Genomic DNA, 27,905 nt, shown 5'->3' with positions numbered 1-27,905 from the left:
TTCACTGACGATGGCAGACCACAACCGATCTTCACACAGCCAGTGTAGAGGATGGAATTCCAGGGACATTCTTATGAAGCTCCAGACATTTTTTATGTTATTTAGGTCTGGCGATTGAGGCGGTCGTTTTATGGCCTTCAGATTAAAAAGTGAACACAAAGGACATAGAAAGACGCCCACATGAGGTGCACGAAGTCGTGAAGACGTCGCACAAAGTTTGGTACAATTATCGGCTAAGTTCTTGCAATAACAATGATATAACCGCGCGCTCGCCAACAATGCGGCAAGCAAGAGCGGCCGTAGCAGACGACGCGGTTCAAAACTACCCTTAATCATCTGCGCACGTGCGAGCAGCTGACGGTCCGTGGTTGCGGCGCTGGCCGCATCACGATGCCACGTGCTTTGAGATTTCCCCTAAGAGTGCAACAGCTTGTACATACACTATGACAATGGTTTTCCCAGCATCAGGTTCACCGTTGTTCTGCGGCCATACGCGCATACACGAACCATGCAACGGACACTCAGCTGCCGACACCTGCACAAACACTGGATAGCATGCCAAGTATAATCGTTTTTAAATTTCTTAGCGAACTTCCGAAGAATTTCTTAGCGAACTTCCACGACTTTGAGCGTATCTATCTATCTATCCATCTAGCCGTCTACGACTTTTAGCTCTCCTGGCCGTTTGGACAATGGTATCAATACCAAACTCGGTATGGTATAACATGACTGTATGAAGAACATATTTGTCAAGTAATAACATGACATTTATGACATTTATGTCATGAATGTTATGAATAACGTTTCAAGGTCCTGCAGCTCTTGCGGTGGTTTCGTTCACACGGCATGTTGCAAAACTGGTATGGTATGACATGACTCCATGGTGAACACAAGCGACACACCCTAACACGAAAATAATAACAGGCGTGTCATGTAAGAACGTGACTAACTGCCACACTCATGATGCGCTCACGGCTGTTTCGCTAGTGTCACATATACCAAATTTGGAATTTAGGTACGTAAATGGATGACGAAGGTATGTAACTGGTGCGAACATGACATACGTGTCATGTAACAACATGGCTACATGCCATGCTCATTATGCGGTCACGGCCGTTTCACTAGCTTCTCATGAACAAGATTCGGTAGTACGGGACGTGAGTGTATGACGAAGGTATGTCACTGGTGCAAGCATGATAATCATGAGATGCGTGTCATGTAAAAACATGACTAGATGCTACGCTCATGATGCGCTTGCGGCCGTTTCGCTAACTTCACATGCACCATATTCGGTATTACGTGACACGAACGGACGACACAGGTAAATGACATGTCCAAAAATTATGATCATCACATGCGTGTCATGTAACAACATGACTGCGTCCCACTTTCATTATGCACTTGCGGCCGTTTCGCTAGCTTCACATGTACCAAACTCGGTATTAAGTGACGTCAGTAGATGACGAAGGTATGTGACTGGTGCAAACATGATAATCATGAAATGAACGTCATGTGAGAACATGACTACATGCCACAGTCAAGGCGCCAATACATTTTGACGTCACGTGGAGTGCGTGATCGTCGGCGTTCATTTCATCGCGTCACGCCGGCGTTGCCACGCCAGGCGCCAGTCCTGTCATATACTCGCAGGCGTGCGTTGCGCTGCGTTGCCTTGACGCATACGCATTTCAGCGAGCCTGGCGTCCCTCGTCACGAAAAGAGGGAGACGCAGTGTTGTCTTGGTAACACATCGGTGCGAAATGCAGCATGGCGCATTTTGCGCCGGTTGCCATTGGGCCGTGCCGACGGACGATGCTCGCGCCTGGCGTCAGATTGTAGAGTGCTCGCGTTTTGCTAAGGTAGCGTCGCTTTGCCCAGCGTGCGCGCGCGTCAACGCTACATTGGAGTACATGGACCTTTCATGATGCACTCCCTGCCGTTTCGCTAGCTCCACATATGCCAAGTTTGGTGTTACGTGAGGTGAATGGATGACGAAATATATGACTAGTGCAAACATGATAATCCTGACACGCGTGTCCTCTAAGAACATGACAACATATCGCACTCATAGCGTGCTCGCGGCCGCTTCGCTAGCTCCACATATACTAAATTTGGTATTACGTGACGTGCATTGATGACGAAGGTAAACGACACATCCACACATGACAATCATCACACGGAAGTCATGTACAGCATCAATTACCTTCACCTCGTAACGTTTTGCTGATATTAAAGTGACATATCAACGCTTCTCGTTCATGCTTCCCATATATCGATTCCCGCTGTACATGGGATCCGCCATTTTTTTTTGTCTTGCGAAACCAGAGACACTAGCGTGATGGCTTACCTTAATAAGGGCATTCCTAAAGCACAGCCTGGCAATCCTTCGTTTTATCAGCTTTGAATGCGTTGAATTTGACTGCAAGAGAGGCTTTTGGGGCCACTATTCATAGCACCAGCAAGTATGTTTAAAGAAACAAGACACACGAAGGTCAAGAAAGCGGATCGCGCCTCCTTGCTGTATTTCATACGTCACAAGTGGTACAAGACATGCCTTAACTATTGGTAAGATTTCTGCAACCAGGCGTTCAACGTCAACTCAATGGAAAACAAGACATCGTCAACATAAAGAAAAGCCTTGTGCACCCTTGCCTGAATGAGCTTATCTGACAGATCAACATAAAGACGGGCGAGAGAAATATCGCTCAGCATGGGTGCAAAGCACGATCCTATGCATAGCACCGTTTTCCGTAGATAGAGGGCATCATCCCATTTAATGGGTGTATGGTGGATGCCGGTCAAAGGCACACGTTGGAGTATTCAAGTTCTTTATATCTATCTATCTATCTATCTATCTATCTATCTATCTATCTATCTATCTATCTATCTATCTATCTATCTATCTATCTATCTATCTATCTATCTATCTATCTATCTATCTATCTATCTATCTATCTATCTATCTATCTATCTATATATCTATCTATCTATCTATCTATCTATCTGTCTGTCTGTCTGTCTGTCTGTCTGTCTGTCTGTCTGTCTGTCTGTCTGTCTGTCTGTCTGTCTGTCTGTCTGTCTATCTATCTATCTATCTATCTATCTATCTATCTATCTATCTATCTATCTATCTATCTATCTATCTATCTATCTATCTATCTATCTGTCTATCTATCTATCTATCTATCTATCCATCTATCTATCTCATTTAGCCACGTAGGCCTTCAGGCTCTCGTGGTGTATTGCCCGAAGCTGACACGTGCATGAAATTTTTTACACCAGTCACGTGTGGGACATACCCATTTACCACAGCCCACGAAACCAGTTCCTGCTCTTGTGCGCGGGATAAGCAGGCGTTCTCGGTAGCTGGGACGCTGAAGTTACCCACGTGCCTGTGTGCGAGATGGCACGCACTTGGACAAGCTTACGACGGAAGTCTTTCCTGCTGTTGTGTACAAGACCTCTGTGTATGTGACAGAGTAGTGCCCAGTTTTCGAATCCCATTACATCCATTGTATTTTTTTTTGTAAAATAGTGGTTACGGACACCAGCGGCAGCGGAAAAAAATATGGCACCCTTGTTGTGATCTCACAACAGCTGGTGCTGTAAAACAACAAAGTTGCGTCTAATCTAATGCTTTTATGAGGCATACAGCTCTACTGATGACTTCAGAGACTGGATGATTGCGTGTACTATCTCGAGAGAAATAAACTGCGAATCACGCCTGTATCTTGAGTGTCTCGGGATACAATCATCAAGGGCACATCGAATTACAATGGTTGACGTGCGTCACGTGCTTAAATCCGCATAGTTAGACATTTGTACTCGTTTGGGTTCATTGTGAACAAGCCTGCCGCATGAAAGCTGAAGCGTCGTCTCTTTTGAACTTTCGTTTGGTCAGTGTGCTTGCTTCCTTTCATCAATTCATTTTCGCAATACCAAGTGCCACCAGAGGTTTGATTTCGCAGTAATAAGTCTGACAGTTCTTCAGGTACGAGGCAAATTTTCCATTAAGAGTCAGCAATTTCACTGGATTCGCAATTAGGTAACGGCCTGGATTCACACTTCCTGTTGTTACATTCAACTTTTATATCTCATTGCATCCTCATATAGTACTGCATTGGTTCAGAAAAGTACCTGCCGAGTACCCTGGCAGTGTTGAACAGCTCTACCTCGAAGCATAGATAAACAATGTTACCTATTCGGAAACCTGTGACTGACAGAACAAATAATCATGTCTTTCGATCTTTTCGCATTCATCTTTAATTACTGCCTACCTATTTGTACTCAATTACTCAACAACAGCATTAGCTTATTGTATATGAACTCGATGTGATGAAGGCGCAGCCAATAAGCTGGTATTCACCAAGGGGTCTATTTGGGCACGTTCGTTTGCCATTAGTGGGCTTAACGTTGTGCATAAAGGACACGGACACGAGAAAAGTTGTAATCATTGTCACTGTTAGCGCACAGTGTGTCATATTGTCTGTTCTTGTGCATGTTCCCTTTACACCTATACTAAGCTGGCATTGTCACCATCGGTTCGAAATTGAACATCTGCAGAAATATGGTCCACGTGTAGCTGCAGTCATTTTATATCCGTGGTCGTGCAGTTTACGAATGCACAAGTCAATGTTTGCTTTCTTTCTTTGGGAGAACCCGTGTTTTCGTATGAATAAGAAGGCAAGCAATTCACATCATAAACCGATAGCGGCGCGAATAGCTATTGGCCGTCGAGTAAATTAAAATGCAATAAAAAGCATCATTTTTATTTGAATATACTGCATGCTCACTCGGCCCTTGTAGGAGTGGTTACATGAGGCAATAAAAAAAAAGCAGTCATAAACAAAAATCAATGGCTTGTACTTTAGAAACAAAGTATTCCACGGTGCTACTTTGCACAACACTATCAGGCAACTCGTTTCACCGAAAAATTGCTGAGGGAAAGAGCGAATGTTTATGTAGGTAGACGCGACTAGAAGGCTGTCGAGTTGTTTTGCTGTGGTTTGTTCTTGATGAATGTGAGAAGCATGATGCAAATAACGTGACTTCATAATTTTGAAATGGAAAAGGAGATAAATGAATTTAAGCTTTGAAACAGTTCTTCGTTTTGAAAGTGGTTCAAGGTTCGCTCTCGCTAATAATTCAGAGACGCTAGATTGTCTAGAATAGACAGACTATATGAATCTAGCCACTAGTTTTTGTATGCGCTCAATTTTTTCAGTTGGACTTTTTGGTAAGGGCTCCAGATTGAGTCAGCATACTCTAATGATGGTCGGATGAGTGTTTTATAGGTATTTAATTTGACATTTGATATGGAGTGTTGCGAAACGTCCTTCGTAAGAACGATAGCTCCCGTTCGGTAGTCTGACAGATGGAGGAGATGATGAGATGAGGATAAGGACGAAGTATTTTACCTAAAGACATTTTTCGAGTGCAATGTTGCCAAGAGTGTATGCGAAATCAATGGGAATTTTCTTATTGGTGAATGTGATGCGCTTGGTTTTTGAAGCATTAAGTCTCATACCCCATGTACTGCACCACGAACAGATAGACTGCAAGGAGTTGTTCAGTTGGGTTTGATCATTCCGATGGTGGGCTGCACTATATACTATGCAGTCATCGGCAAAGAGACGCATTTGAGTTGTTCCATGAACCTTGAAATGAATATCATTAATGCACATGAGAAACGAAATTGGAGCAAGAACGGATCCCTGAGGAACCCCTGAGTAAACCTCAAGTTGCTGTGAAACATGTTTTTCTAATCTTCACGCGTTCGAAAAGTCTAAAAAAATCGCATCTATTCGGTATCCATGAATAACTGCAGTAGCTATTTCATCTGTCACTTCAGCGAGCTGCGTTACAGTTGAAAAGACTGACCAAAATCCATGTTGCCGGCTGTAAAGTAGTTCGTTTTTTCTAAATGGGGTATTATGGCTTTAAAGATTACATGTTCTATTAATTTACATCAAGTGCTCGTTAGTGAGACTAGACAATAATTATTTATTTCAATTTTTGAACCTGATTTGTGGATTGGAATTATGTTAGCGCTGTGCCAATCGTCTGGTAACGTCGCTGACTCAAGAGAAACGACAAATATTTTATGCAGGTATTTAGCTACCCATACGGCATATTGGTTTAAAAATGAATTTGTGATATTGTCGGGACCCGGGGATTTCTTCAAATCCACGTTATCTAGAAGACAAAAGATAGCTTCTTCGTTTATGGTCAATTGCGGCATGAGTAATCTTAGTGCATACGGTTCTAGGTGGGCATTGGAAGCAGATTTTGTGAAAACAGATTGAAAAAAAAAAACACGTTTAGTTCCTGTTCAATATCCTGTGGTTCAGAAATAATGTGATCGGGCATTTTTATTTGTGAAATAGCCTCGCTTTTGTCAGCTAAGTGTCACCAAAATTTCTGAGGACTGTGCGGCATAAAGGAAGGTAAAGTTACATCGTGGAAGCGTGACTGTGCATCCGCGACCTTCTGTTGTAAAGTCGAGATAAAGCTGTAGGTGTCAGCGTTGCCTCCCTTTTTCCGCCGGCGCTTTATTTTTCTTTTCAAGTGTATTATTTCTCGAGTAACCCAAGGGTATTCTCGATTGATAAGCTTTTTTTCTTTGCGGAATAAAATTAGTTTCACAAAAAGAAACGGTGCGTTTGAAACATGACCATAGTTCGTTCACGTCTTTCAATTAATTGAAGGCCGCAAACTTCGTCTCCAGGAAGCTGAACGCGGCAGAATCGTCTGCTTGTGCATAGTTTGCTACGTATATTGACAACGGTTTTTTTGTGTTTTCGGGCTGTTGATAGGAGACAGAATAAGATCGCTTTGTGATCTGAAATGCCATTTGTTGTGGATACTGTGCATCCGTTTAGCGAGCTACTCATAAATATTAAGTCAAGGAGCGATTATCAAAATGCAGTTATTCGTTGACAACACTAGTTATTTGTGGACCATTCTAACACGTGCTTTTGAAACTATTAACGTTATCGCTGATGGCCACGTAAGCTGTGGAATAAACCAAACTATCCGCATCTAGCGCACAATCTTGACCAATCATCTTAAACAATCCTTAAGCTTCTGAAACAATGCAGCGCGGTGGGTGCCGAGCATCGCAAACTGGATTTGCAAGTACAATCAGAATACATAAACATAACACACGCGAAAAGAAAACATAAAGCTGTCCTTAAGCATACCTATAGAACTCCTTTACGGCGCCGCGAATCTGTCAAGCTTGAAAGCCTACATGTTCACTGGTGGTCATGTAGGCTCTTTATTCAAGCTTGCCGATCGACACACAGGTTGCAGCGCCTATCTAGAGGGGATGCTTGTGTCATTCACGAGGAATGAAAACCAACACATTACGTTATGAACGGAAAGACGCATGCCCAATTTCTCTGTGGCGAAGGCTTTCAGGCATTAAAAGGTTATAAAGAGGTCGTGACGAAAGAAAACTTGCACCATCTCTCACTAAAGGGAACTATGCGTATATGCAAAGGGCGCCAACCCTTACACTGGCGGCTACGTCGACGCTGGCGCTCATCGCGCAAAAGAGAAACCTGCGGACTCGCAAAGCACGTAGTGATGGACCGGTGTTTCCTACTGGAACATGCCAATCGCTGCTAATAAGCAATGAGAGACAGAATACTCCGATAGTACACAGAGACCCGCAGTCCCCTTTTAGCACACTTTGGATTTCTATTCAACAACGCACGGGAGAAATCTCCCACCATCACAACTTTGAAGGTCAAGATCCAGTACATCTGGTTGGCCAGTGGACGGTTGTGCAGCGCAAGCAGTCGATTTTTTATATCAAGAAACTCACTAGCAGACACTGCCTGCGTAGGCATTGCGAGGCGAGAAAGGGGGAGCGTAGAAAAGGTAAAAAGAGAGAGAGAGGAGACGCGCATGCGCAATGGGGTTGTATACGCCGAGAGGAGCGGTGCCTGGAGAAGAGGGGGAGGGGCGAGCATGTGCAGTAAGGGTGGTCACGCCGCACGGCGTATTGAGCTTGACCAATACAAGCTTCGCATTTAAAAGCTCTCGCCTCTTCTATATGCAGGGAAGACACCGCTTATGTTTCGTTAAACGTGTGCTAGCATGCAAGTATTGATGGCGTTTAACGTTCCAAGGTCTGGCATCTAAGTAATTGTCGCAAGTTAGGATAAATGCAATGAAGGAATAAATTTAGCGCAACAGTATAGGCCACTCATTATTGAATATAGTTATAACGCACAATATCGAGTAATGCCTTCACATTTTTGTTAACACAAGCAAATCACGTGAAACATTATAACAAGCTTTTGCTGGAGCGAGATTTTGAGAAACACAAGCGTAGCAGGACGAAAGGAAACACCTCTGACAAATAAAGAGAAAATACTATTCTAGTTGTGCTTGCATCAATGGAGGGATATCAATTTTTGGTGGCTGGTTCCAAGCAGGCATTGTATGGCAGCCTCGGCAGTCTGCTGCTAGGTGTACAGGTATCGTAGTGAGTTCATAAGTCAAGACGTCAATGCAGTATATGTTTTTCCCACCCATTACCAGCGTTATCGCACGATTTTATCTTCAAAAGGGCTGGTCCCTCCGTCATACAAATCAGTATAACATGAAAGTAAAACGAATCTTTACAGAAGTCCGCGAATGTTTACAGCACAGTTAATTTTTTTTTCTTTAAAGGCCCTATTGAGCGTGTATCCAACGACGGACATATCCGCACAAATCTATTCCCTGGACGATCGTTCCGCCGCCCGTCCGGCTTCGAAGCACTTCCAGACGACGAACGAAGTGAGCAGACGGACGCGCTGGAGGAAAAAAACAAAACAAAAGATGGCAGCATTGTTTGAAGCGAGAGCTGTCTACTTCGAATCTTTAGGCTTTTAGTCAAACATTGCGTGGGCTGTTATTCCCAAACATACGGTTGTGTCTGCTTTAGGTTTGTGTCTTGAAGCCTCGGTGGCAACGTGTACATGACTATTTGGTACTGTTTCTGAGCGCCAGACTCGTCTTCTGAGAGTTGCAGGCTTAGCGACTGCCGCTATTGGCAGAACATAAGCTCGGTGATCTGCAATAGCGCGAGTGCTACCAAATCTTAGAGTTCAAGACAATGTGAGAATGCTTGCTTATTCTTAATTTCTCTAGATGACGCGACCAGTCTGAAAGTCTAAAACCCTTTCATCGCCAGGAAAAGCATTGAAGGTTTATGTTTCTGTCTACGGCTAAATTTACGACGCCAAACGAGAAAAAGAAAAAGCAGCACTTGTTGCCAGACTTGTAATGGCGCTCTCAGCTAAATCAGTTGGTTTATTCCCCGCCAATACGTTTGCGAAAAGAAGCTTGGCATTTCCGTCCGCGACGTCTTCGGATTCGGCACCCATGGCAGGAATCCATGACGTGGCGTCACGTGAATGCGTCATGGACAGGACGAATTCGTACCGTCGTGTGAATAAACGCTTGAAAGGCGTTATATAAGAAGGTCTTACATTGATATAGGAGAGCTTGCACAATGTCTATTGGTCTTTTGGCAACTGTACACCCTTCTAAGAATGTTGGTAAAATCGTATCAACTGCAAGCATATAGGTATAGTGATTGCAGCGCTTACACTCTAAGGCAAAACTACCCGAAAAATGAGTAACGAAGCCCAATAGGCGCGCGCGATGAATGAATAAACCATTGAGGAGCAACCACAGAGGGAAGCGTGCCGCGCGAAACCACTTAGTCTCCAAACACGCTCCAAAGGCACGAACCGCCAAGGGATCGCATGCAGCGCAAAAAGCGTTGCCAAGGTGACCAGCCCTCCTCCTTATCCTCCTCTGCTGGCTCAGTCTTTCACCGTATTTCGCCGGCGACGATTCGCGTTGTGTCACGCTCGGAGTGCTCGACAACGGCCGCCTGGATTCGACGATCTAAGAACTACGACGTGGTGCTTGTGTGTACGCTTGGATGAGCGTGGGCTGCTGCTTTTGCGTTTCGCTGCACCCATGAAGTCTGGAGCAAGTCTCGACCCGTCACCACGCTGCGCTGTATATCTCTGGCTTCAAGATAGTCATGACCAACACACGACCGCAACAGTTGGGAAGGCCAATATGGCGGCCGAGAAGTCAACAGGCCTATCGGATATATACTTCAGTCTGACACAGGGCAGAAAAATGCACTGGATTCTAAGGCAAGTAGGTTATCATTCTTTATTCTACTCAACTTGTCGCGTGTGCGATACGGATCGCACTTGCCGGCAACGGGCTCGGTCGTGTTGTATATCGCACGCACGAAATGCATCGCGAAGGTCAGCTTCGGCGTCTACAGTTCGCCTGTGCTTTGCGATTACCTGGAAATTGGCTGCCATTGCCGTCGGCCTCCCGTACGCTTGCTCACGAGTGCTCGCCTGTCTTCGCCGCCGCGATGAGCTCCGGGCTGACGATATTGGGCTGAGACCTCGTCGCTGTGTTAGGAGTCGTCGAAAACACGTTGCCGGTTCTCGTAACGAGCATGGTTGTAGTATGTCGCGCGCTGTAAGTGCACCAGCACGGGCTGGCGGGACTTTCGCTGGCGTCGGAACTCACTGAAAATTGGTCGCCAATGTAATGGCGACCGACTGACGGGAAAGCCAACTGTAGTTGGCTTTCCCGTCAGTCGGTCGCAAGCAGCTCGGCGCCGTCCGTTGGCCGCGGCGGCGGACTCGCGTTTGCGCACTGCACTCGCTCGAGTTTGTGGAAAAGTGCCGCATTACCGTCGATTTCTTCGGCGCTAGCTCCAAACCAGCTCGGCGCTGTTTGTGGCAGTGGCCAAGCGTTCGCTCGCTCTCCTGTTCGAAGTTCGCTGGCGGCAGATGCTCCGCGTGCAGCGCCGGGTTTGGTCTCGCGTTCGCTTGCTCGAGCTGAACGACATCGCTCGCTTAGGACTCGCCGACTTGTTAGCGGCACGGTGGTTCGCGGAGTTGTGGCTGCGACCACCGCTCCTAAGCTGTTGCTCTACGGGGATCGAAATAGGTCTTTGACGATGTGTGACATCACGGTGAAAGTATTAGCATGTCATATCTCACGTATGTTTTCATTTCACCTTGCACGTATTTCTCATATGCATTTGTATTCATCCTCTGTGACGTGTGACTCACTATTTTACATACTGATTGTGCAGCTGTGGGCACACACCGTGCTGAAGACTGTGCGCGCTGGCGTCTGCGATGCCTGCCATTCATCTGTTTCGTCAGAGCAGCTTCAGAAGGACTGTGCGAGATGTGAAGGTAAAGTTTTTTGTGTGTCATATTTTAACGCTTGTTTTTATATTAACGTGCACGTACTTGTCATATGCGTGCATCTTCATCTTCAATCACGTGTGTCTAACTTTTTTACTAAATTATTGTGCGTGCGCCGTGGGAACACAACAGGCAGAAACGCTGCGTGCGTTGGCGTCTGCAATGCCTGTCATCTATCGATTCCGTCGAAGGAGCTCCCCAAGGAGTGAACAAGGTTTGACAACGAGACTGGACTTGTACACTTCACCATGAATTCACTTAAAAGAATGTATAACCGTCGTGTATATGTAGAAAAATAAAAGATTTAGATGTCTCACTTTCGTCTTTCGTTGTTGCCGTGACTGCGAAAGCAGTTACGCATAGGTGGCTAACTACTTTTACGCGTGTTGTTTTCTGCGCAACTTGTTGCTCACTGCGCAGGAAAGCAGGCAAAAAAGTATTAGGCCTGGCGGAAAACAAACAAAAAACAAGGAACTGGGGACAAAATGTTCATCCGAGAGAAGTAGTTGAGTGGATCAACCGTTCATCCTGCAAGGGACAACTGTGAGGACTTACGGTTGCCCGGTAAGGTGTAAATTTGAGGATTAACAGTTGTCCTATAAGGTGCAAATGTGAGGGTTAAATTTTAGTCCTTTGAGGTGAATTGTGGGACTAACGGTTATTCACTAAGGTGTAAATGTGAGGACTAAATGTTAATCTCTTGAGCTCGTCTGTGGGGACCAACTATTAGACCCGGTGCCGTTAGTCCTTAAAGGAATTAATGGTTGTGGCAGCCCCATTAGTCTCCAAAAGGACGAACCACGCACCCTTTTAACACCCTTTTGCATTTGAGTGTACTACCTTTCTTGGACCGTTACTAACCATTGGCAACCTGTTTACTACCTACGTCTGTAAACAACTACTAGCTGGAACCGTTCCAAACATTTTGTTACCTGTTTACTACCTACGTTAGTACACATTCAGTAACTGGAATGAAATAGGTGGTAACTGCAGCCATTACTAACTTTCGTGCCCGTTACCAACTTTTTGCGACCCTGCCATGGATTATATATTTTAAAATAGTGGATAACTCCTGTTGTGTTAACTATTGGGAAGAATTATTTCGACTTATCTTTATATGAAAAAATGACACAGAAGATATCCAAGGATAATAAAAACAAACATGGTATTGTTGAAACGAAGAAGTACAAGTGAATGGACAATTAGAAACTGATATACGTGTTGAAATAGACAAATACAACAAACGTCGTAAATTACAACGAACTAACAAGACAGGCGCATCAAGCTTAACGAGATGGTCCATAGTAATCCGGCGTTCCTCACGACGGCGTTTGTCGCAATAGTATCGTGGATTTGGCACATAAAGGCGCCGAAACAATTACTTTTAACCAGCTATATCCCTGCGAAACATTCAAGTGCACTGAGACTATGTTAAAGAGTTCGGTACCTTGTATCGGTCACTGTATATAATAAGTCTTGTGGCCTTTTTATTTTAAATCGCTACAAGATATCAGTGTTTATAAGTATGGCTGGTTAAAAGTTTTACGCTACGTCCCAAAACACATGTAACCTGGTAGTATAGTATAGTGCTGTTCACCTTGAAACGCAGCCCCGCCGCGGTGGTCTATTGGCTAAGGTACTCGGCTGCTGACCCGCAGGTCGCGGGTTCGATTCCCGGCTGCGGCGGCTGCATTTCCGATGGAGGCGGAATTGTTGTAGGCCCGTGTACTCAGATTTGGGTGCACGTTAAAGAACCCCAGGTGGTCAAAATTTCCGGAGCCCTCCACTACGGCGTCTCTCATAATCAAATGGTGGTTTTGGGTCGGTTAACCCCACAAATCAAATCAAATCAACCTTGAAACGCAAGCGCTCACCTGTGCCAGACATGCATCTTCAAAGTAGCTGGTACTTATACTCCGGTAAACGCTTACCTAGTATTGTAGCGTAGTGAACTCGTTAGCTCTATGTATTCTCCGCTTTCATGACACATTACACAAGAGTACGTGAAATCATTTAGTAATGGGACAGTAATTGAACAGTATAAATAATGAAACAATGTAGCAAATTGTAAACGTTAGCATTGGTTACAAATTTTTTTCTTAAAACACTTGAAGGTTAGTACCTATGGTTGGTAACGGCTAACGTAGTCAAAGTTACTAATTGCTGATAGTAAGGGCAAAATTAGTAACTGCTACCATCCTCGCCGTTATGAACTACTCTTACTAGCAGGCCTGTAACATATGTCACAAACCTTTTCTACGCTAAAGTAAGCAAGTACTACTTTATTTTTTTTTAGTGTAGCATCGTCATATGGTGGTTTTGGGACGTGAAACCCCACATATCAATCAAGGGTGTAGCATCGTTTAACTTGTATGCACATACGTTCACGACCGCTATATCGATACCGATGACTAACGTCGATGATCGATGTTTAAAGAAGCTTGTGGTAGCTGCATCAGTTATCAGTGAGAAAGAAATCCGAGAAGGTGTTATGACAGCAGAAGAGTGTCGCATAGTGGGCGCAAAACTTGTGGTTGGGCTAAGAGTTATGAAACGGCACAGCTGGACTATAGAGGTAAATGCAACGCGTGTCATGTCTGCCTTGTCACCCTGGCGCACTTTTGCAGCGAAACGAGGAAACGTGATGTTGCACTTAGGCGAAGCAGGCGCACGTCGCAGAGCTATTTTTGGTATGAATGGGCGCTATGCACGAGGCCGACGCTTGGGCTATGTTCCCCACCTCATGGTGTGTTAAGGCATTGATGAAATTGCCATTTTCTTATAAAAAATGTGCCGAACAGGACGAACTCGTAGCTACGATGAGGTGCAGGAAGTGACCGCGAAGTCGGCGGTCTTTGATTCACCATTTCTATAGGGCGACACTATCCCACCGATCAAGAGCACTGCGAAAGAAAAGTGTAAAAAAAATCCTTTAAATAGCCTCCAAAATGCATGACCTTGGCACTGCGGACGACATGCCCGGCGGACGTTCTCACGAAGCGAGGGGTCGTGGGTACGACTCCCATGGACGGAGTGCGATCACGTAATCGTCCGCATTTTCAACGTCATTTTTGTGTAAGTAATACGGCACGAAAATGACGCATTTCCGTCATTTCAATGTACTGAATTTCTGTCGCTTTGATGGACGTAATTTTTGTGACGTAGTCACGGAAAGGACGTCGTGGTCTAGGTGGACCCCGGCATAAAACTTTTCAAGGTAAAAAAAAAAAAATGTCCCTTCTTAGTTGTATTTCATTATTACCTGTGTTGTATTTATTTTATTGTCACGTTTGGGCTATGTCCGCCTCTGCCAGCGAGCCACGGAGTCGACGATCTTTGGAAAGATGGGCGAGGTGCAAGTACCTTTCACGTGTGGCAGGAGGGGATGAGACAACTGCTCGAGCCCGAAAGGCGGCGGAGAAGACCTGAATGCCGTCGTTTGGTGTCGAGGCCACTGGTCGAAGAGAGACACCTCTCTTCGGGCGCGTAGCGATGACCGCCGCGCATCACGCTCGCCAGACCATCCGCCGGTACCGAATGTCTTCGACGCACTGGTGGAAAACGGCGGGAAAACGGCTTTGGGAGTGGCGCAAGGAGAACGCAACGAGGTTCTCTCTCCAGGGCACGACCCCGACTCGGCTACGCTCCGGACACTGTTTGTCAAGACGCTCGTTCGGCTTGTGCTCCGAAGGCTCCCAGCAGAGTTTTCTGCAATCCTCCAGCTGTGGCTCCATCAACTATTGTATTTAGACTATCTTTCATACTATTTTATAATTATTGGGGTATACAATTCCGAAACCCCTATATGACTATGAAAGAAGGCGTAGGAGGGGGTGGGGGGGGGGCTCCAGAAAAATGGACTGTCCGTGTCTTACTTTGTTCTTCACGCACCTAGCCTCAAGCATTTTCGCCTCCATCGCAAATGCGGCCGCCGTGGCCACGATTGCATTCTGCGACCCCCGCATTAACAGCTGAGTGGCTTAGCCAGCTGACCACCTGGCGGATAACTATCTTTCGTGTCAAAACATTCCTGTTGTCCATGAGGTGGATTGGGCTTCCTTACAGACAAAAATTAAGAAATTGTTTTTTGTTAGGGCATGCCCCATGCCTGTTTCTTTGTGGGTGTGAAACTTTTGCAGTTTTTGTATGCTTGTCTGCTGTGGTACACCTGCTTATGTATACAATACGGTTGCACATGCTTCCGGCCTAATTCACAATACGAACATCCACGAAAAGGTGACATCATTATAATCACCTATCTTAACACCATTGTTTGAGCCCCGCCGCGGTGGTATAGTGGCTAAAGTACTCAGCTGCTGACCCGCAGATCGTGGGATCAAATCCCGGCAGTGGTGGCTGCATTTTCTATGGAGGCGAAAATGCTGCAGGCGCGTGTGCTCCAATTTGAGAGCATGTTCGAAAACCCTCGGTTGTCAAAATTTTTGCAGCCTTCCACTACGGCGTCTCTCGTTGTCATATGGTTGTTGTAGGAAGTTAAGCTCCACATATGAATCAATAAATCATACTTACTTATTCGCAAACTTCAGTGTTAGTGATTGCGTTTATTTTCGATAATTTTTGCCGTCATGTTTGGCCGGCCCTACTTCAGTGTGCGACATGCTTCTATAAGGACACTTCTTGCAAATATCGACACGCTAAAAATTTATTTAGATGTCAATTTGCCATGCTCAAGGTTGACATGTCCTGGCAGTACCGTGACGCTTCCCGCGCACACGCCAATCTTCCTCTATTGTGGAACTAACTTCTCTCTTGCTTTACATGTCCGCTGGTTTCATTGTTGGCTGCGGTGGGCACATTCAGATTGCGGCCAACTGTAAAAAAGCCAGTGTGCATGAATATAGGTGCATGCTTAAAAAACCACGTGGTCGAAATTGTAATGGATTCCCCAAGACGGCGTCCCTCAAAATAGTAGCCTGGTTTTGGCACGTAAAAGGCCAGAGATTATTATTAGCACCATCATCTACGTCACTATTGTGACTATAATTAGTTAAGTCTTTAGACAAGGGATTTTTGCAGAACCCTCTCTATGCAAAAATCAAAGTGCCTTTTACAAGAAGGTCCAACCGCGATTCATCTTCGGGACCTTGTTCTGTGAACGCACAGGTGGCAGTAACTTGAGGCGAAGCTTCTAAAGCACCCGGCCACTTTCGTTTACGTTCGCAGAAAGAACCCAGATGGCCAAAATAGATTCAGACGGCATGTCTTACAAAAATTAAGATGCGGTCACTGAGCGAGTCAAGGCTGCCTGGTCCCACGTGATCAAGGAACTCGTACGGCTCCTGAGAGTCCTCTTGCTTTCACCTTGACCTAGTCAGTGAACGCATCTTTATCCTTATCTCATCCTTATCATCATACTGAAGTAGTTTCACGCGAAACCTCATGCTTTTCATAATTCCTTGAGGCGCTGTAATACTTTGATAGAAAGCAAATGACATTATCTGCATAGAAAACAAACCTAATTTTATCACGCAAAACAAGTACACCTTTGATGCATAACCGCCATACAGGTATCAAATTGTCAATGCTCTGTGGTGAAGATTTTTGTAGTGTTACTGAAATAAAAACGAGTGAGTACGCGCGAAAAATACTCATATTGCTAAAGCGTTGTGAGCCACGCAGCTTTTCTGACTTCATCAACTGGGCTGTAGATTTCATGAAGAACTTAATGGCAAAAATATATGGAAATGCAATCGTTGACACAGTGCACAAAGTGCTATTTTGTAGCCAGATAAGCAAGATATGCTTTAATTAAATGAGTTGCGCAACAGCAATGCGTAGGAGCTGCAACACCAACTGAACACGTACAAATATAACAACTAAAATTTTACAGAGTGCGAATACGCAGACTGTCGTCGAAAGTGAGTGACCCACCTATTTGCGTGCAGACTGTGTTTCTCTGATAAGCAGTAATTGAAATAGTGACAGAAAAGGGAAGGTTACAATGCAACGAAACCGTAAACAGAGGCTGTGCGCTCAAGCTGACGTTCGGACAGGTGAACTTGTCTTGCTCCAGGCTAGAACTGCCAGCAACGTTCACTTGTCGTCCCGAGCACCTCAGTTCATCAGCCCAGCTCACAGATTTTTCTCATCTTACAAGTAATAGCAATGTTTGGCGGGTGTTCTGCATTAATTCGGGAATGCACACAGCACGCAGAATGGCCACAGTCAACGCGATTTATTTACCCGAAGGCGGCCCAAACCACTGAGAACGCTGTGTGCGCTTGTACGCATTTGCAGCGCAATGAACGAATTGTGCTGCTTGAGGACGACTGGGCTGTTAGTGCGAGTTGGTGCTGGCATGGATGATTCGGTTGTTCATTTTCTTATAACCGTGTCAAAAGAGCATTTTTGGTCGCGATCATGGTTATGATTGCCGATTGGCATTTGGTTTAATACGGATGGAGCGCTGCTACACAATCACACTTAATCGCGATTAGGTCTCGATCGCGACCACGACGATCGCGATCAGCGCATTGCGGTCTGGCTCCTCGATCGCCGATAGGATGACGCCTGCGCCAAACTCGGTGCGGGTTAGGATGTGCCGTGCTTCAGTGAACTTGCTTCCGCGGTCAACAAGCGTGCTCCCCCGAATCAGCCATATTAGCCATCAGAAGGGGCGTGTGACGGCACTGTCACTTTTTATCCGATTTATCATCCCTCACTGCCCTTCTGCAAAGCATAGAGCAAGGCCAAATCTTGATGAACCTATTTCGCTTGCCTTTCGCCCTCGTTTATCTCTCTCCATTTTTCGCCTCTCTTTTGAAGAACTATCTTTTTTGATTTCATTGTCCCAATCAACGTCAAGAACATGGAATGCCTTTATCTCACATGAGTTTGTTTGCTGAATAATTTATAACGTAGAAAGTCGAAGAAAACACCACCTTCACCAATCTGTCGTCACAATTTTAAATACATCTGTATTCAGTTCCGCTGCCGACGATGTTCCTGAAAGCATTATCTTCCCGCAATCGTTGCCGATCATGCGTTTTTGATCCACATTCCTTCAACTAATGTATCGGTGTATTGAAAATATTCAGATAAAATAACATGCATAACAATTGTGCTTATCTGTGCTCGTTGGTTGCACATAGCGCGGTGTGTTCTGGCCATGTACTTGGTCGAGGACACGAAGACATATACGACGGATGTCGTATGTTTTTCGGTTTTCGTCCAAGCAGTTCAATGAAACCCTCCTCGCGATGCGAAAAAAATATAATTGATTGTGGTCGATTCAGTGGTCGTAGCTGATAACAAGGATGGTTTCCACCACTGTCCCATTCAAAATATGTTTCACGCAACAGTTCTGCGGTCAGTGGCGCTATACCTATAGTCATCTTCCCTAGTTAGGCAACATTTACAAATGCCTACTACAGATATTAACATTTACAAAACAGCGATAATCGAAAATTTGTATAGGCGGGATCCTCAAAAAATTTCAAAAAATAAATAAACTGTGTAATTTGCTCACTGCCTTCGTAAGAAATTTTGTGTATTGGAACACATCTTGAGATCAGTAGAGGCATGAAGTACAGCTGTAAATATCAATAAGACTATTCAACTGTGTGACTGTCGATCTTATTGACCAAATGTGAGGGCGGCTCGCTGAGTCGCTCACCCCAGGACCTTGTACAGAGTTTCGCATCAAACCATCAATGCCATTTTTACACTTTGCGGCCAATATATATTTTGTTTGCATTGGATTTTGATCTTGGCCACCGTTGAAGAGACTATATTCTTCGTATCACACGCCAGGCGGGATCTTCTTGTGTTTATATATTTCCTTGGGGCACTAAAAGAAAACGTTATTAGTCAGCACTCGTACCACCATTCGTTGTTTTTTTTTGTCCTTGTTTTGTGCGCTGTCATTTATTTCAAACAGTGCAACGCGAAATTGGCCACTGTCACGGCAGGAGAGTGCAATGTTGCATGGCAGAAGAATATGACCGCACCACGCGTTACACCATGTGAAATGGCTGGGTGGCTGAAATCTTCCTATTCATCACAAAGGGCTTAGCCACCATTCTTTGCCGGCACATTGATCATATGCTACCGCTGAGTTATATTATATTGAAGCACGATTTCTCAAAGTGGGTTCGGCAAGCCTTTGACAAACTCGTCAAGTGGTGAAGTGCGATCTACCTAAGCATTACTCAAACACGAGTACCATAACCACATCTTAATAGAGACAAAGGCTGCGCAATAAATCTCGCCTGCAGCTTGCAGCCAGCCATGCTGCAAGAAACGATTAAGCTTCAGCACTTGATCCTCCAAGGCCTTATGTGATGGCCATGAGCATTTCTCCTATTTGAAGAAAATCAATGGACACGCTGCTGCTATTTGCAACAACATATGCTTGTAAGCAGGCATTTTCTACACTATCAACTATTTGAAAAGTAACCACAAAAATTGACTGAATCCAGCAGCCGAAATGTGGCTGGCCCTTTTGTAACTGAGCTTCGCATCGATCTGTTTGTACACGAATAGTGAGTTTGGTTGCATATCAGCGAATATATCTTTTATATACAGTTGGTTTGAAATTTATTGCAGTTTAATACACCATGAACGCAATGAGAAATGGTTGAGTGAAAGCAGAAAGTGGAGGGCGTCTTCAGCGCTTATTTGAGAGCTTAGAATAGTTTTGTGTGTGTGTTTGGCTGCTACTTCGCAAAATATAGTGAGGAGTTGTACTGAAACCTGTCAAACGTCTTTGATCCTATAAACGCGTTGGCTGGGCGTCCATTACATTGCCATTACCTCACAAATGTGATGATGTAGTGGGTTACCTTGCGGCTGTGCATGCAGTATACTAAGGCGCCCTAAGCGAATTTGAAACGTGATGGCTCTCCACTCCTCCAGCTTACTCGGTCATCGAGCTGCGTTTCGCGCAAGCTTAAGGCGTTTTCTAGAATCTCCCGCGTTTTCGACATAACTGACGCTTTTCCTCACGCAAGCAAACACCTACATGCTTGGGAGGGTTTAAAAGCAGACAGATAGAGTGTCGTCGTCTTCGCAGGCACCGGCACCCATGATCTGGGCGCTAGACGGTGCGTGACAGAATCAAAAACTCTTCGACAATAATCGAAGCAATGTGCCGCAGTGGCGCGCTGCTCTCGCAAAGTACAGCAGGAAACGGCAGCCGAAGTAGTCGCAGAACGGACGATTACCAGCGTAGTCCCGGCAGTGGCAATGCGCTTGGTGACAGCTCGACCGTAAAGAGGAGCACGACTGGTGAACTCCTGTGCGTTCTACACTCGAAAATAACTGAAGGGGAGATCTTTCCCGAGCGCCTTTATGTCGAAATCTCACCGTTGTCTTTTGCCAGAAGCTACCGCGGGACAGTTGCGGCCTCGTTACATAGCATAAAAAGATGCATGCAGGTGATTTGCAGTTACCTGGACTTGGCCCCGTCGGCTGGCGTTTGCGGAGAGCAGTTGCTGAGACGCACCCTTCCGGCAACGAAGACTAGCGTCGGTTGCGGAGGGGCTGGCGGCTGCGGAGACCCTCCTGCCTGGAGGCCCCGGCCCCGAGACCCCGGCGGCCCCAGGCCACATGACGGGGCCCGGGGCCTGAGCACCGGGGTTAGCCCCCACTTCTCGACGAATTGGTGCCGTGAAATGGTGCTCCAAGGGGACACCCGTGTGTCGCCGCTCCAGCGGACGCGCTACTAGCCTTGACCACGAACGGCCGACCTTCCCCTCTCGCTATCACCGGCCACTTTCTTGTGCTGTCACGGGCCGTCAGAAAGCGAGCACTTCTACAGACACGCACTCACTGCAGCATGCGTAAGCCATGCTCACCCGGCGCTGCACCGCCCGATGAGCGCTGCGACGAGAACACCGGCTCACGCGCAGCGCCGCCTTGCTGCACTACGGTGGCGCCGCCGCTGCACCTCCGATCTATTTTCCTCCTCTCTGGACGAGCTGCTTCCTCTTTATCCCCAAAAATTCACCTCTCTTGCCAGCTCGCCTCCTGCTGAATGCACAGCGAGCTATTTCCGCTTTTTTGCCATCTCGCTGCGTTCATTGTCTTACCCTTCCTCGCTGTGATACTGACGTCACCGGCTAGCCGGCAAATAAGCGTAGGCGCACTCGGCCTCGCCTCTCCACGCATGCGCCCTCTGTACGCCGGCTGGCTCCTCCGGGCGTTTCTCTGCAATGGTTTCGTTTTTCGTTGGTGTAAATTGCTTTCTTGTCGTGTCTGGGCCGCTTTTTTATCGCCGCTGTTTCATCATTTCTTATCGACGTATCGAGAAAGGACGATGAAGCCAAAAGACGCCACGGGTTTGGGCGAGAGGAGATTGGCCACGACTTTAGAGCGTCAACCTTGAAAGCGAAGCACTCGGCTGACCAAGTTAAGGGCTAATATTTGCACTCATTGATACTGGTGTATAAAAAGTGTAAGGTAGGAATAGACTATACCTTCTTTGTGCGATTGTACTTAATAAAGTTATCTTGTACTGACACGACCTCCATAACCAAGCCATAATGAAGGTTTGGTTATGAAGGTCGAAACATTAAAGAAACGAAACAGTGCTGTTTTGACAGGACAGCGACAAACGTTCTGGCAGCGGCTTCAGCCTTCATCCATGAAGATATATATATATATATATATATATATATATATATATATATATATATATATATATATGCTTTGGGTGTGTCTTTCTATCTATCTACTAACTAGCTGCTTACGTTTGGGTGCTCTCGTGGTCCCCTCGTAACTTGGCCGGAACCAAAATTAGCATGGGAGGATAAGATGGTTTGCCGAATATGACGCGCTGGTGAAGACATTAATAATGCCGCAATCCCGTTGCGTACGTCGTCAAACACTTCTCGCCAGATAGTGACATATCCACGGGCGGGTATGTGCCACTCGTATGCGGGTATGTGCCATAGGTGATGGACACTTAGTATCTACCCAGGAGGGATGAGAACACACATGGGCAATTTTAACGCGTAAGTGTGAAGAAATACGCGGCATCTGTAGCGTCGGCCCAACGAATGCAAAGAATAAATGGCAGGGTCCCAGCTGGAGTCGAACCCAAGAATTCTGCATGGCAATGGAGCAGTTTACCACAGAGCTACGCAAGGTTCGGAACTACTTTTCAAATAGACGCTAATCTTCATGAAACGTCAATAGTGGTTGCAGTTATACCCAATTTTATGAACATTACATATGTACTTCTTTGATACAGCCGTCACGTCGGGTTAATGTCAATGGTGGCTACTTTCCATGCGCTGAAGTTGATTTTTGTAACAGGGGCCAAAGCCAGCATCTTCGCGAGCATCACCGCTTCATATTAGTTTTGCTAATATGCTTGTTCCAGTTGGCATCATTGAGCGAGTGCAAAAAACTGGTTATATAAACATCTGGAACTCCTACATATGTGTGTGCGTGCAACATTGGTACATATATGTAGCGTCACTTCATGGCGTGTCGCTCAATAAAAAAAAATTGGAACGCGGTCACCTTCCCACCACATGCTTCGCGTAACGTCAATTACCAGGTACGTGGGATCTGCCGAATTTTCGCCTTGTTTAACTTCTTAGTTGTTTTCAATTTTGGCTTCGTAAACTGTTGGATTCATTTTACACATTAGAGATTTTGAAAAAGAAACGATAAGTAGTAACGCCCACTGGTGGTATTATTTTCATTATTTAAAGTGGACAATCACAATATCTTTCTTTTGTCCATAAATGTAACACCCACTGTGCTGCCTCGAGCCCTCGTAATAGGGGGGGGTGGGCTTATTAGGCTTTTTAAAGACAGCTTTTATTTGTCTCTTATTTGTCTGTTTGTGAAATAGATAAAAATATAATTGACTAACTGATTGATATTGATTGAGTGTCGCGTCTTACACAACACACCTCTATTTACGCGTGCGCGGTAGCAAGCGTTCCTATTAAATGTCATGGTGTGAAAATCAGTTCGCAACGACTTACTCCATGAGCAGACCAAGCTTTAGTGAATTCTTAGTCTACTCCATTACAGTGTGGGCCGATGGGGCTAAGCAGGGACCAAACAAACGTTCGTATCACGCTGAAATTTGTACGAGACTTTATGCATCAACGAAGTTTTACTTTGATGCCTCCGCTGATAAGTGATTCTAGTTATCCGGCTACTGTTGTATTTGAGTACTTATGAGAAATCTGCGCGTGCCTGCTTTGAAATCTGCACTGTTACTTCCATACCGACTGTTTCTTTGTGTATGCAGTGGCTAACTCTACTTCCTATGTAAGACTTGTTTATAGTCGGGGTAAGAAGTGTTAATTTGAAAGTTCATCTTTTTTGTTAGGCACAATAATAAAGACAACTAACAGACGATAATGCCTGGTAAAGTTTAAGAGATGCTATTACAAGTAATAGAAATGCGAAGAAAGGTGAACGAAGAAATAACTTACTATCAAGAGAAACCAAATCTCACACCTTGGAACAAAGCGTTCGATGCTCTACTACCGAGGTATGATGCTCCCATACGCAAGCTAATAAGATTTATTATTATTGCCGCTTCTTGCCAAGACTTCGATTCTCCTCGTAAACAGTGAAACGAAGTAAATGATCTGGGACAATTCACCGAAAGTAAAATGCACGTATATGAAAGAAGTTTAGGGAATGCTATTACAAGTAATAGAAATGCGACGAAAGGTGACTGAGGAGATAACTTACTATCAAGAGGGACTGAAACTCGCCGTTATCCCAGACCCAGCGACGTTCTTGGTCATCCCGTCGCTCACCTTTGCCTTTCCCACGCCGTCTAACCTCGGAACACTGACCAGTGGAGCTCCCCGAGGTGACGCTGCATTGACCTATAGACCTGGAAATCCTCCGTTAACTCTGGCAACTTGGCGAAACCTTTTGGAAGCAGAAGAAGATCGCGTGTCTGTTTCAGCGCTTATCGACACAGGTGCCCAATTATCAATCATGAGCGCTAACCTTTCTCGTCGTCGCTGTAAAGTCGTTACACCCACCTCATCACCTGTTGTTCGCGTAGCCGATGGCCGTACACTTACCGTCCTTAGGATTTGTTCTGTGCATGTGAGCTGTGATGGCCCCACGACCTTAGTTCTCTTTGCTGTTTGACGAGTGCCCCCATGATCTTGTACTCGACCAAGACTTTCTGAACACGCATTCTGCCCTGATCGGCTGTTCTGGTTTGTTACAGTTAGAGCTTCCTGCTATGCCTGACCTCACTATCGCGTGGCCACCACGTTTATGTGTCATCCAGTTTGTTCGCTGGCGCTCAGGTACCGCGATTTACATCTAATTGAAAATTTAACGCCGACCTATTGGTAGGTGATGGCGCCTACTCGGTTACCCCCTCCTTGGACGTTGCTGTGACACGACGAGTAGCAGTGCCTTACTCTTTTGTGACTGTTTCTGCGAACAACGCTTGCATACATGTCCTGAACTTTGGACGCTGCACACAACTGCTTCTTGAAGGTATGAAGCTGGGTAACTTTTATCACTTTTAGACTCAAACAAACCTGTTGCCCTGACCAATGATGCCCCACATTCACCTCCAGGCAGCACGGCTGCTAACCCGACACCTGATAACGCGTTAGACAACATAATTTTCCCGGACCTTGGCCCTTCTGAAAACCTTGACCCACGCATTTTGTTGGCGTCTTACGACGACGTTTGTCAGTGAAACTTGTTGTTGGGCTAGTTGGTTATTCGGCATGTTGTAAGAATTTATCGCAACTTTAAAACGTGCAATAGGGAAGTTCACACAAGCACCCAGACAAGCACACTCACACAAGCACTCACACAAGCTTTCACACATCCACCTGCGTGTTTTGTGTGTTACTCGGGTGGATGTGTGAGTGCTTGTGTGAGTGTTTGCGAGAGTCAAGGTTACGCTACATCCTTACAAAATGGCGACGTTTTTGATTTCGCGTCACCGAAACCTGAACAAACATCTCTGGTGATCCATCGATTGACACCGCGGACGCAAGAACTATCAATCGACGCCCTTACCGTGTCTCGGCGACCGAGCGCTGCGTCATTCAAACGGAAGGTGGCAAGGTGCTACATCATCGAGCCATCTTTGAGCAATCTTTGAGCCCTCGGCCATTGCGCACGGTATTTGTAAAAAAGAAAGACAACATCTGGCGGTTTCTCGTTGACTACCGGCACCTCAAGAAAATCATCAGGAAAGACGTCTATCTCATGCCACGAATAGAGGACGCCCTTGATCCTCTCCATGGCGCCTGGTACTTTTCTTGTATCGACCTTCGCTCGGCCTGTTGGCAAAGAGTCCTAGATGAAAATGAACGGGAAAATACCATCTTTATTACAGCCGATGGTCTATATAAATATACAGTCATGCCCTTTGGGTTGTGCGACGCGCCAGCAACATTTGAGCGCGTGATGGACTCGCCACTGAAGGGTTTAAAGTGGCCCATATGCCTCTGCTACCTAGACGATGTCGTCGTTTTCTTCTCGACGTTCACCAGTCACCTGCAACGCTTGTCGGCTAGCTTGCAAGCCTTTCGCACCGCCAGTCTTCAACTCAACTCTTCAAAATGTCGCTTTGGCCACCGAGAGATCACCGTACTTGGCCATCTTGTTGACGCCGCGAGTATACAACCTAATCCAGCAAAAAGTTGCGCTGCGACCAACTTCCCTATTCCACATTCTTCCAAGGACGTTCGCTTGTTTTTTGGCCTGCGCTTGTATTTTCCCTGCTTTGTGAAAGATTTCGCAGTGATCGCGCCACCCCTCACATGCCTTTTGAGAAAAGACGTCTCTTTCTTTTGGGACCAGACCAAGTGTCGGCAGGCATTTTCGCATCTCGTGGACCGACTCAGGTCACCCCCTGTTCTGGCCCATTTCGATTACCCTGCGCATACCGAAGTACGCATGGATGCCAGTGGTCGTGGTATCGGCACTGTCCTTGTCCAAAATCAACGTGTTCATGACTGCGTCATTGCTTACGCCAGCCGCCTCCTCTCTGCAGCTGGGCGAAACTATTTTATAACCGAGAAAAAGTGCCTTGCTTTTATTTGAACTGTCGCGAAATTTCGTCTTTATCTGTACGGCAGACCCTTCACTCGAGGTAAATGGCCACCACGCCTTATGCTGGCTGTCTTCACTCAAAGATCTGGCTGGTCGACTTGGTCATTAGCAGTACGACTTTAAAAGTGCACGTTCACTGCTGTCTACAAGTCTGGCCGCTTGCATCAAGACGACAACTGCCTGTCCCGTTATCCCGTCGACCTACAAGACTCTTCGGCGAACGATACTGCTCCATCTGTGCTTGCTATAACTGACCTGTTCAACAATTCTGCTTAGCGACGTCGTGACCCGACTCTTCGTAAGATCATCGACCACCTCAACTCTACGGCTCTCGATTCAACCGTTCGTCTCTTTGTCCTACGCAACGGCACCTTGCTACGTCGCTGTCTGATACCCGATGGTTCTGACCTCTTGTGATTTCGGCACAACTTCGTTTGAATGTTTTGACCCAGCTTTACGGCGTGCTGATGGCGGGCACCTTGGCTTTTTTCGCAGCTACGAGTGTGCACGCCATCGGTACTACTGACCAGGAATGTAGAGCTCAGTACGTCGTTACGTGACCTCGTGCGGTCTTTGTCAGCGCCGGAAGAAGTCAACCCTCCCACCTGCCAGCTGTCTTCAATCACTCGACGTCCCACATGAACCGTTTCATTGTGTTGGCCTCGACTTGCTTGGTTCGTTCTCTACGTCTGTCTTGGAAAATGGATGGGTGGCCATCGCGAGGGACTATGCCACATGATTTGCAATTATTCGCGCACTTTCCACCAGCTGCGCGACCGATGTAGCGGACTTCTTGCTCCACAACGTTATACTTCAGCACGGAGCACCACGGCTGCTTCTGATGGACGGTGTAAGGCAGTTTCCACCTCGGGCCGTCAATGATATTTTAATGTATTGTTAGATCAAACATAAGCTAAACACTGCCTACCATCCGCAGACGATTGGCTTGACAGAGGGGATGTATCAAATCATTACGGACATTCTGGCAACGTACGTGACTGCCGACCACCAGGATTAGGATGCAGTGTTGCGTTCTATCATGTTCGCCTACAATACGTCATGGCACGAGATGGGTGGCTATTCGCCTTTCTTTCTTTCTTTTGGCTGGAATTTAGCGTTGCCTATAGACACGATGATGCCTCCTTCGACGTACCCACCCACTCAATACTTTTAAAAAGCTACAGCCCGCGTCAACCATACACGTCAACTTGCGCGCATTCGGCTGACTCGCAAGCGGGCTAAAAATCTCGTCACGACATCCGTCACCGAAACGCTCACTTTACTCCAGAACCTCTTGGCCTACTGTGGTCTTCAGAACGTCATATCAGGCTTTCTGAGAAGCTAGTGTTCCCGTACTTTGGACCATGCCATGTAAGCCGCGAAGTGACCGACGTCACGTATGAAATAGAACAGTTTGCTTTGTCCTCGTCCACGCAATCCCGCACAGACATCGTTCACGTTGTCCGTCCGAAGCCTTATCATACACCGGACTCCCTCAAACGCACATGTATAGTCACCACTTCCACTACCGTCTTTCTCCATGTGCACGAAGTCGGTGCCTTCACCGCCGGAGGATAATGGTATGTGTCGCTCTCCTAGCAAATGAAT

The 27,905-nt window shown here is 46.0% G+C and overlaps 1 protein-coding gene and 1 long non-coding RNA gene across 3 annotated transcripts in view; both read right to left on the bottom strand.

Annotated features, from left to right (window-relative positions):
- The window catches only part of Sh (Potassium voltage-gated channel protein Shaker), a 535,670-nt gene that overhangs the window by 237,133 nt on the left and 270,632 nt on the right, over positions 1–27,905 (bottom strand). The window lies entirely within an intron of this gene.
- LOC142796198 (uncharacterized) lies at positions 15,906–21,312 on the bottom strand. The gene is made up of 2 exons (XR_012893617.1): positions 20,672–21,312; positions 15,906–16,090 (listed from the first exon to the last, which is right to left on the bottom strand). It is a non-coding gene; the product is annotated as an uncharacterized LOC142796198 (long non-coding RNA).

The sequence above is a fragment of the Rhipicephalus microplus genome, chromosome 2 (assembly GCF_043290135.1).
Source record: "Rhipicephalus microplus isolate Deutch F79 chromosome 2, USDA_Rmic, whole genome shotgun sequence".
Taxonomy (NCBI): domain Eukaryota; kingdom Metazoa; phylum Arthropoda; class Arachnida; order Ixodida; family Ixodidae; genus Rhipicephalus; species Rhipicephalus microplus.
The sequence above is the reverse complement of the archived record's forward strand: the minus strand, read 5'-3'. Positions and strand labels throughout refer to the sequence as shown.